The 11,980-nt window shown below is 35.0% G+C and overlaps 1 protein-coding gene across 4 annotated transcripts in view; it reads right to left on the bottom strand.

Moving 5' to 3' along the window:
• Positions 1-11,980, bottom strand: part of OSBPL9 (oxysterol binding protein like 9) — a 114,604-nt gene that overhangs the window by 100,151 nt on the left and 2,473 nt on the right. The window lies entirely within an intron of this gene.

Genomic DNA, 11,980 nt, shown 5'->3' on the forward strand with positions numbered 1-11,980 from the left:
ATAAAAAATCCAGCTCCTATGCTCAAGTACAATTTACTGCATTCTCCTCAATTTATGGATGGTGCTATTGCACTAGTTATATAATGTATTATAGTTGCTTGCGTGCCTATTTTCCTTGTCAGACAGTGGGGTTTGTTTGTTGTTTTTTAGAGTTGAAATAAATTTTGCATGTTTTTTAAAATTTTTATTTTATTAGTTTCAAGTATACAGTAAATTGGTTAGACATTCATATAATTTATAAAACGATTGCCTTAATTGCTCTTTCTCTCCTCTGGCTCTACACCTAGCCATTACATTAATGCTAACTGCATTCCCTATGCTGTGCTTCCCATCCTCGTGACCATCTACAAATTACTAATTTGTACTTCTTTAACACTTCATCCCAACTGACAGTGGGTTTAATTATCTTCATAGTACTATTATTACCTTCCTATCTTCCAAAACCTAATTAATGGCTGGGACTTGGAAAGTATTGAATAAACGTCTACTGAACGAATAGCCCCAATCTCCTCTCTCAGGCATCCCACTCATTCAACAAACATAATTCACTGGAAAAACACCCATTCATTCCCAATTCAGGCTATTCAATAATTCAAGTGAAATGGTAAACTTTTTTCTCATTTTTGATATTTTTCCATCTCGTTTAAACAAATTTTTTCAATGACAATTAAAAATAGTACCATAAAACAATTTGAGAGTAATAATAATCTCTAACAATGGTACATAAAGCACTAAATCAAATAAAGGTTAGCATCAAAGTACCACTTAATTATATCTTAATTATAAACTGTATCTCCAACAAGACTATAAGCTTTTAAAGATTAGTTCAGTACATTCCTCGTATATACTTTGTACTCAAAAGTATCTTAACAAATTAACTCACTAAATCTAGCCTAGCGCTGGTATAGAGTGCCATCAACTAAAACCTGTTTAATTGGGAATATAAATATGGATTTACTCTGTTTCACAAAGCAAATGTGTCTGGAAAAGTTCTGTAGAAAAATTAAAACTCACTAAGGAAGATTAGCTTGCCATTTAAAGTAATTCTACAATCCTTCTATAAAGCAAAGACTGCCTCCCTAAACCTGTTATATAAAGACACAAATTTTTATTTGAATGTTAATTTTACTTTGCTTAAAATAGACTAAATGTGTATAAAAGATCAAACAATAGTCTCATATGACTTGCTCTGAATCTCTCACAGCTAAAAGTGAAGTCTCTTGAACTTTTTAACACATGGCACCCACCTTACCTTTCTTAAGGTACATATTACTTCTAACTTGTATAAAAATAATGTATGTGCATGATTCACCACTTCTCTTGGAAGGAAGGGTTTCTGACTCATCCTTGTGCCCTCCCCAACTCAACACCTCTGATACGCTTTTGCAAAGAATAAACATTTAGTAAACCGATGGTAGAAGACATGGAAAACGAATGCAGATAAATGTCAAAATGGCCTCCCTCCTTTTAACATTAATGTAAACACTGCTTCAGTATTGAGTTACATGTTAGTTCATTCCCATAGCATATGAGGTTGCACTCCTAGCTAGTATTGCGACTTTGACCATATTCTCCTGGAACACGGGTGGTCAACCTGCTAGGCAAAACCTATAAAGAAAAAAATCACAAGAGGCTGGCTCTAGGGCATGGAATGGACAGGGAAGGGACAGGAGGGAATTTTGCAGAATGACAGCGAAGCTCTCTATTTTGATTAGGACACTGGTAACAAAGGTGTAAACAAATGTCAAAACTCGTCTAACTGTACACTTGAAATCTGTGTTTTACTGGATATAATTATATCTCAATAAAAGTAAATACACACTACTTGCCAGAATTTCACACAGATGCACTGCTTACAATAACAATTACAAAACAAGAAATGACAGCAAAACACCTATTTCTGTAGTGTCTTTTCTATTTGAGACAGCATAGACTTCTTAAACCATCCAGATAGTATTTATGTACTGAGAGCCCTCACTAGTTAATGCCTTGTGGGCACTCAATAGCCCAAAATGTTATGCTGCTAGAAAGCTACACCAGCAAAAACTTGGAGGAGTCACAGACCCACAATAATCGAGGAATTTTCCCCATCATTCATCCCTCAAGTCATCTCTAGCTCATCCCCCATTATAAAGAGCCTCATTTTGAGCAGCAGATTTAATGTCTATTTATACTACAGGCAGAGCCTCAGGAAAGTATATTGAGTCAGTACACAAAGTGACAGTGATATTAAGGGTCTCCCCAAGATTCTGAGAAGATGGCTGTCTTCCTTTAAAGAAAACAGACATACCGAAACAGAGATATTCGAGGTCATCTTTAAGAGCTGGGACAGAGGGAGGTCATTATACTAATTATGACTAATTCCACTAAGCATTAGAAAATATTAATAGTTATAGAACAAGAGCAAGAAGACCAAAACTAAAACTGGAAGACCAGAATAGTTTTGCTTACTGAAAGATTAGGCCTGTCCTGTTCTTGTACTGCATCTTGATATCAATGTCTGATGCCATTAAATATCTCTAACAAACAACTCTCTTTAGTCTACTTCTGCTTATAAATTTGGCATCCCATACAGCTTGCTTTCAGAGTATATGCACTAATCAGCCTAAGTATATAGTCTCCTTTATAAATTAATTGAGATACTAGTTTATATAACAGTGACCATAATGGACATTTTGTGAACATTATTATGTCAAATATTGTCATAAACTTTAGCTTTTTGTTAACATTTACTGAGCACTGACATGCTAGACACAGTGCTAGTACTTTAAATATAATTTTATTTAATTCTCACATTTTAAGATATGGGTTCTTTAATTTTGCTCATCTTATAATTGAGGAAATGAAGTCTCAGCAAGTTTAAGTAACTTGTCCAGGGATCACAGATAGCAAGTGGAAGAGGGAAGATTCCAATCCAGGCCTAACTCTAACGGTCATGCATTTCTACCATGGTTACTATAAGTCTGGTTAATTTAAGTCTCCTCTCAAAGTTTTTCTGAGCCACAAAGGCAAAGTGTCAAATCAACAATCTTGCTGAATTAAACAGTGTAAATGTCACCCTATTAAAGCCTTGCAGCAGTTCCTCAGAGAATGGTACCCCTGCCTTCTGAACTATCTCCAGTATGTAAACCCCTAGGTCACTAGATCACAAATATACAGGTCTACATTCCTATCTGAGATCTTTGGGTCAGAATGTGTTTTGAAATTCTTAATTTGTTTTTTTGAAATTCACAATTTTAGAAAAGTAATATACATGAAGAACATGTATCTGGATTATCAAACATTTAATTAATTTCACAATCAAGTATATTAACATTTCTGTAATAAAACAAATTTTACACTAAGTCTGAAAAAGACTATAATCACAGTTCAAGACAGGCTTTACTTCCAAATGAGAACATAATATAATCAATTTAGGAAAATTTTTGGAATTCAGAGATTGAAAGATTTTAGAATTACGGGTAAAATATTGCAGACATATTTTGATCTAGTGATCTATTACATTGTTAAGTCACAGGTCTTTCACTATTTTTTAAAAAGGACAATTTTATTTTCAAGTCAGAATTTCAGGCCAGCAGATCAGTGGAGAGACCACTTTCACAGGGTTGAATTAAGCACAACTATAATGACTTGGGATTTTCACAAGTTTCCTTTCTAAATTTTACAAACATCCTTTTTAAGCTAAATATTAAATACTAAATAGCCTAAGTTCTGCAAATTAATTATAGCATGTTAATACGGGCTTGACCTCAATATAATTTTCTATTTTTGTTTTGTTTCTCAAATACTGCCCAAAATACTGAATAATGATGTTATTTCACACATACACACAAAATGATTGAAGAAAATGATGGGGTCTTCATTCTAAGAGTCTGGAGCTTAGAACGAATTTTTGCAAAAAAAAAAACAACAAACCACTCTTGAAAATGATTCCAAGGTTAGCTAAAAGAGCACTTTAAATACAATATGTGAATATCAAAAGGTAGGGAGAAAGTTGTTATAAATTCAAGCACTGCCTATGAAATGACTTTCTTAAAAAATTTCTCTTAGATGTTGGTGCTTAAAGGAAAGCAGAATTATGAGAGAATAAATAGGTCAAGAAAGAATACAAGAGCTGTGCCAAAGGGTTTAAGAAACTTTCAAAGATTTGAGAAGTTAAACACAAATCAAAACCAAAATAAGATTCTACTTCATATTCAGGATGGCTATAACCAAAACGACAGATAATAACAAATGCTGACAAGGATAAAGAGAAAATGGAATCCTTATATCTCTCTAGTGGGAATATAAAACAGCTTAGCTGCTCTGGAAAAGTCTGGCAGTTTCTCAAAAGGTTAAACAGAGTTACCACATGACCCAGCAATTCTACTCCCAGGTATATATCCAAGAGAAATGAAAGCATATGTCCACACCAAAACTTAAGTACACAGATGTTCACAGTAGCATTAGTCATAACAGCCAAAAAGTGGAAATAACTCAAATGTCCATTAACTAATAAATGCATAAATAAAATGTGGAATATGCATACAATGGACTATTGAGCATTAAAAAGCACTGATATGTGCTACAATATGAATGAACCTTGAAAACATTATGCTAAATGAAAGAAGCTATATTAGAATTGTTTTAAAAACACTTTTATAATATGATTCTATTTATATGAAATGTCCGAAACAGGAAAATCTATAGAGACCAAAAGTAGATTACTGATTTCCTATGGCTGAGGGTGAAATATTGAGGAGTGATTATTAATGGAAACAGGTTTATTTTAGGAGTGATAAAAATTTTCTAAAATTGATTACAGAGATGGCTGTACAATTCTGTGGATATGCTAAAAAACCACCAAATTATATACTTCGAATTATATCTCAATAAAACTGTTGCAAAAAAGAACAAAAGCAATGGGCAAACCAAAAATATATTAACAATTTTCATACAAAGTTGTTACAACTAAGATGTTTAGTTATTAATATTCTTAAAATAAACAACAAAAGTCTGTACATAAAAAGAAGTTGAAGATACATAAGAGGGAGGAGTGAAGGCAGATAGAGGAGAAAATCTGAGGTCTCTGAAAAATCTGTGAACAAACAGAATCCAGAATATGCAAAAACTGACTCTTCTGCTATGACAGGAAAAGATACAGGCAAGGCAAGGCAGGAGAGTGGGTATACAAATAGGTGGCGGGTACAAGGAGTTGAGTGTTCCTACCAAATGGACCCTATTATCTTTGGAAAGCATGACATCTTCTATGTGTGACAGAGGAAAGAGGAGGGTTGAGAGACTGTAGAGATAGCTGTCAGAGTAATAAAGCAAATATTCACCTGATGTTTTATTTATTCATCTGTACCACAACAGTAAAATACAGGAAATGAAATAAGTGGACAACCTTAGCATGAAGTTTTAATGTGAACAAAACTCCAGGAAACAGAAAATCAATTTCCATAATAATCTTAACATTACTGTGTGAATGGGAAGAAATTAATTATTAATACCTCAAAACACTTTCTTTGAATATGATTCCATTTATACAATTCCATGTAAACTTAACTTCTGCAAAAAGTATATTCCCCTTTTTTTAGGAAGTTCAAGCTAGTCTAGAATATAATCCTTTACAATAAAGTAAATAAGAAGGAAATCTATTAGGCTGGCCATTTGCGTGTTTTTCTATATAAGCAATAAAAGGCATTCAATCCTTAATCTAAATCACTTGTGCACTGTCTGGCTTTCACTGGAATTATGTAACTATTTGAAAATCTAATCCTGTGACAATTGCCACATGTAGGAGTAGCATTTTTAAGATCAACTCTACTTTCTGTCCTTCCAAATTATTACCATCAACAATACTGCTTGCAACAGAAGCAAGAACTGACTGCTTAACTGATAGAACATACTAAGCGAAATATCCCACGCAGTTTGACAGGCTCCTGATGATTAAAAAACCACTGTTAATAAAAGCTCAACCAGGTTTTACATAAATCGTGGACATGTATATATTTACTATTGGTATATTCTGCAAAACTTACAAGGCTGTGTAAGCAACCATTCCAAAACAGCCCTCTGTATCTCATCTCTAAGCTTCACTTGAAGAACCTTGGATATCACATTCACTATAAGAACAATGTGCCACATTGTAGGGCTTGAAGATTATAATGTTCAGTAGTGCCATCAAAGATGTCACAAGCTTGCTGTACAGATAAAGAAAGTACTAGAGATACCGTAAGTTAGAACAGATGTAAAATGATTAAATGCCCAAAAGATTTATATGAGCAAAGCTCAAGAATATCAGAAGAGGGAAAAATCAAGGTTAACTAGAGTATTCAAAGAAAACAAAAGATATAAAATTTCCATATACTTCTTTTCACTGCTACTACTTACCATTTTAGGAGGTTTCTTTATTTTCAGGGAAGTTATTAGATACAATTTTTCTTTTTTTTCTTTTTACAATTCTAAAGCTACTTTATTAATTTGGACTATTAATATGTAGCATGTAAGCTTAATAAAAATCACACTTGATATATTCATGAATAGTTTATTTAGAAAAGTATACATTTCACTTTTAATTGTTTGATGGGAGTGGTGCTGATAGCTTTCTAGGAGAATCTGGGACAACCTCTTTTACATCTTTGCAAGAGAAATACTTGCAAAAACCTAAAATCCAAGAATTGGATGGCAGATTTTAGTTATCTTCTAGACATTGCTAAGGACTGCCAAATAACACTTAAATGTGTTTTGACTACTAGTGGTTCTGAAATGCAAAGTCATTATGAGTCTCTTCCAGTCAGGATGTAACTGCAAAGAACACATGACTTCTCTAATGATTAATTTTACAATACCTTGAGTAGTCCTGGTAACTAATTCACTGTTTCTAAGTTTTCTTCCAAAATGGTACATGAACAATACAAATCAAGAAAAAGAGTTAAACATTTATACCCAAGGACTAAACAAATCACATTTTATAATCTCAACCAGTTCCTCATACAACATGATTAACCTTTAACGTATCCCTAGTTATTCCTTTTTCCAGATCCCAAGGCCACTGATGTAAATCTTCACTGCACTCCTTAAATCCTGGCTCTACCTTCATTTTTAAAAATGGCCTTTGCTTCCCATCCCAACAATATTTAAGTACACTCCTATCTTAGAAGCCCTTCCCCTCAATTCCATATCACTCTCTGCCTCTTTCAATCAGACATTCTGAATAATCTACACTCATTTAACTCCTATTTACTCTTTAAACTATTCCAATCTGCCTTCCACACCTACTGCTCCATAGAAACTGCTTTAATGGCATCAATGATGTCTGAATTGACCAATCCAATGGATATTTTTAAGAGTTCATCTATTCCATCAATCCTCTTCACAGTACTCACTACTCACACTTGACTGCCACATTCTTCTGGGTTTTTTTTTTTTTTTTTCCCCTAATATCTCTGGCTCTCCCTTTTCACTCTCCCATGCAGGCTTTTTTCTCTGACAATCCCTTAAATGTGATTGTGGTGGTTTAAAATCTGTCCACAAATTCTGATACTCCTTTCAAAAAGTAGAGCCTAACTCTCCTCCCCATGCCTAAAATTCCCATCCCCATGAGTCTGAGCTGAATTTAATGATTCATTTCTAATGAAAAGAATAAGGCAGAAATGATATTCTCAAACTAGGTCATAAAAGGCACTGTGGCTTCCTCCTTGCTCTGACTTGGATCATTCCTTCTGGGTAAAGAGAATGCCCTGCCATGATGACACTCATGTAGTCCAATGGAGAGGCTTGCTGGTGAGGAACTAAGGCCACCTACCAACATCCAGCAATAAACTGAAGCTTTCCACCAAGAGCTGTGAGAGTCATCTTGGAAGCAGATCCTCCAGCTCCAGTCAAAAAAGTCTTTCAGATGACTGCGACCCTAGTCAACGTCTTGACTGCAACTTCATGAAATCCTGAGGCAGAACTATCTCACTGTCACTCCCAAAGTTCTGAGCCACTGAAACTGAGAATAAATGTTTGTTGTTCTAAATTGCTAAGTTTTGAGGTAATTTGTTACAAAGCAATAGATAACTACTCCAATGCTGTTTCTTAGTGTCCCATCCAAAGCTATTATTCTCACTTTACTATCTGTATGTGTAAAGCTAGCATTTATCTGTAACTCAGATTTTTTCCTAAGTTCTAGAATACATGACACCTTTACATCAATTTCAACATGACTCAAAGCAGCCACTTTTCTCCCCTAACCTGTTCTTCCTATCTTCCCTATCAGCTTTCATCCAGGTAAAACCAAAAACCTAGATTTCATCAGACTCTTCCTCCCTTTTCACTTACATCCAATCACTATATCCTGTTTCCTGATTATTTCTCTGTAATGATAGAACAGAAATTCACCTGAACCTATTAAGTAATTTTAATATCATAGAGACAACCAGACATCATGTGCCACTTGAAATACTGTGAAGTATTTTTGCCCAAAAGAAGAAAAACTGAATTCGATTAAGATTCTAGCTCTTGTCAGTTTACGGGAAATACAGAGGACAAAAGAACATGTTTAAACATACCACAAAGATGTTACCAGCAAAATTCTACAGAACAAAGGATCTGGTTTCTTCAAAATAAATGACAAAATTTAAAAAAAAAGAGAAAAAGAGGACCTATAGATTTTAAAAGACTCAATTTTATGTGTGGATTTTGTTTGGAATCCTGACTCAAGTAAACCAACTGGTGAGGGAGAGATGTTTGAGATAATCAAGGAAGTTGAGCATTGGATATTTGACAATATTAATTATAATTATTACTTAGTTGTGGTAATGGTATTGAGATTTTTTTTAAAAGAGACTTTAACTTTTAGCAATGCATACTGAAATATTCACAAATGAAATGATATGGTATCTGGAATCTGTTTTAAAATAATCCATTGGGGAAGGAAGGAGCTGATGGGAATACTAATAAAACAAGTTGATAGTTGTTTTATTAGTATTCCCATATGTTGATAGTTGTACAAGCTGGATGACGGCAATTCATTTCAGTATACTCTTTTATGTAAGTTTGAAATTTTCCATAACAAAAGTTTCTTCTATAACAAAAAGTGTTTACAACACTTAAATGACTGTCCTGGGGGTAAAGTTCAAATTCCTTAGCATGTTTTACCAAGAAAGCCTTTCAATAACTGTCCCCTGCTTATCTCTCCACTTCATCTAACCACTGCCTATCTCACAGCCCAAGCTCCAGGACTGACAAGCTTCTGACTCATCTCTTCCAAAAACGTTACCTCTATCTCAAGCAGTTTAAACTTCTCTCTCTGTTCACATGGCTAACCCCTACTTATCATTAAGGTCATAACAAACCTGCTTCTAGAACCCATCCACACATCCTATACTTCCCCTATCACAGCTCTTACTTGCTGTACTCCTCACCCCAACAGACTCTAGGAATCATGAGAGCATGGTCAATTTCCATCTTACCATTTTAACCCCTCTTCCTAGCATAGTGTCTGACACACAGTAGGTACTCAATAAACATATGATAAATTTACAAAAGGCAGGACCCCTCCCCTTTCCAACTCCTCACACATCTATACTTTCCTCACTTTTCCTTCTTTTCTCATCTTCCTTTGTGATCATGAGTCACATAAATGGTTGGCTGTTCACACAATGTTCCCAAAATTATATCTGTAACCCTCCCTGGGCATCTCATCTAATAAAAATTTCAACTCACAAAATCTCTGCTGTAATCTAACAGATCTTTATCTCCAGGCCTGATCTATGGTTCCAACTATCTTTTGGACTCAATCCCTGTTATCTCCCAAACACACCTTTTCACTAGAGCTGCTGAGAAATTCTTAATATCTTTTTAATACCTCTCAATGTTCTCAAGCTTCCCAATTTGTGCATATTACCCACTGCCTGGAATGCTCTTCTTCTCTTCTACCTTTATCCTTTAAGTCTAGGCTCAAATGTCTCTTTGGCTTTTTTCAAGCAATGTTCCCACAGCAGTCTACTCTTATTTCTATTGTAGCATTTATATTGTTTTGAAATTATGTTTAGGTATCTGCTCTGCTAGATTGTGAGTTCCTAGACGGAAGGGACTCTCTCTCCTTCATACTTGCAACATACACAGTACAATGCCTATTACGAAGTTGGCCCCAAATAAATGATTGCTGACTAAATTACATTATATTGTTTCTAATAATGAAGAGACTGAGCTAGAGCTGACACTTTCCTAAAGGAGGTAATCAGTTTCTCTGTTCCTGTATTGGGCAAAATAATAATATATTAAGCTCTTTCTAAAAACTTAAGATGGACAGATTATGAAGACAAAAGAAATATAAAGTAAAAGGACCATTCATTCCTAGAGGACAGGTTTGGGTTTGGATCTGGGCCTAGACCCAGAGAAGATTCAGGCTGAGGTAAGCTTGGGGTGAATCTATTCAGTTCAAAACTATTTCAGTGATACTAACCCAACTGACATTATCCCAATATCAATTTTCAGTACAGGCCAACCCTAAAGCAAGGCCAATTTAGTTAATTGTTTTCACTGTCACTCTAGAACAGACAACAACCACAGAGGCAGACCAGAGCCAAGTGATTTTTGAAACAAAGAATAGAGTGACTTGCTATTTACTGCTGTGCTTAAAAGGCTGTGCGACTAATTCAGATACTCTTCCTGGAAGATGTAGCTCCAAGTTATCAGCCACATGGAAATCATTAAGACGTATCTTCAAATCCTTCAGAATTCTAATGCAGTGAAACAATGTCCAAGTGTACAGAATTCACTGCAAACATCAATGCGTCTCCTACTTTCTCTTTAAGTGAATACCTATCTTTTCCCCATTTTTACTGGACCTCCTCTAATCTGGAATTGGGCATTATTTTATTTTCACAAGATCATTTTATTTTAGAATATTTCTCTGCAAGCAAATACTTTAACACTGAAGAACTTGAAAAAAAAAAAAAAACAACCTTCTAAATAGCCATTAGTGAGAAATATGATACCGCCTTCTGCTGGCAAGGATGATGTGTTAAGAATCTAGTCTCAGAAGGGAAGCTGAGTTTTGGGGTGGGGTGAGGGAAAATCTATGAAAAACCTGTATTTAGCCAGTAAGACAAGAAGAAATTCATAAAGGTATTCAGAAAATAAAAGGGCAACAAGGCAGAAAAAGCTTTCACTGAAGAAAGACAAACAGGAAAAAAGAAAATTCTGTCTGAGCTTTCAAGAACCCCAGTTTGGGGCCTCTAGCCCAGTATGGCCCTAGATGTAGACCCACACAAATTTGGGATTTGTAGAGTAACTTAACTTCATAGTACCACTCACTGAAATTACCTTGAATAGGCCGGAAAGGTTCCATGGGATTTTCTGATTATCACATCTACTGAAACTCAATATTACTCTTCGTTTATGAGCCATGAGATTTCATAATTTCAGAGTTTTCGGGATATAATGTTCAGTTGCCGTTCTTCCATGGCTTTTTTTCAAATTATGTAGAGAAAGGAAGTTAATAGTTGAAGGATGGCTGAAAGTTATAGTTATTTCTCCTGCAGGCTTGCCTTTAGTAATTCACAGCTTGCACTTTTGTTCTTCTTGTAGTGAAAGTGAAGTTTAGTAGAAAACATTTGGAATCCTGATTATGCCACTTACTGCTACCTCTGGGATCTTGAGCAAATTACGTAACAGCCTGGAGGCTCAGACTCCAAAACTATAAAATGGGGAAATAAATTAGAGATAATACCTACCTACCTTGCAGAGTCACTGTCAGTAAAATTAACTAAGGGAACCACTAGAATACAAGCTCCAGAGGAGTGGTCGGTGTCTTGTATTCTGTTGATTCTTGCTCACATGGCACAAGAGCATGCACACCTACCCACACGCATCTAGACTAGAGCAATAATAACTAACATATAGTGGGAGCGCTATATTTTTTAAATGAACGAATAAATACAGTTGTCTCCATTTCTCTCAATATCAACCCTTCTTCCATAACCATATTTTTGTCCTTTGTCTTCTA

This window comes from Pteropus vampyrus, unplaced genomic scaffold, assembly GCF_000151845.1.
Source record: "Pteropus vampyrus isolate Shadow unplaced genomic scaffold, Pvam_2.0 Scaffold170, whole genome shotgun sequence".
NCBI lineage: Eukaryota > Metazoa > Chordata > Mammalia > Chiroptera > Pteropodidae > Pteropus > Pteropus vampyrus.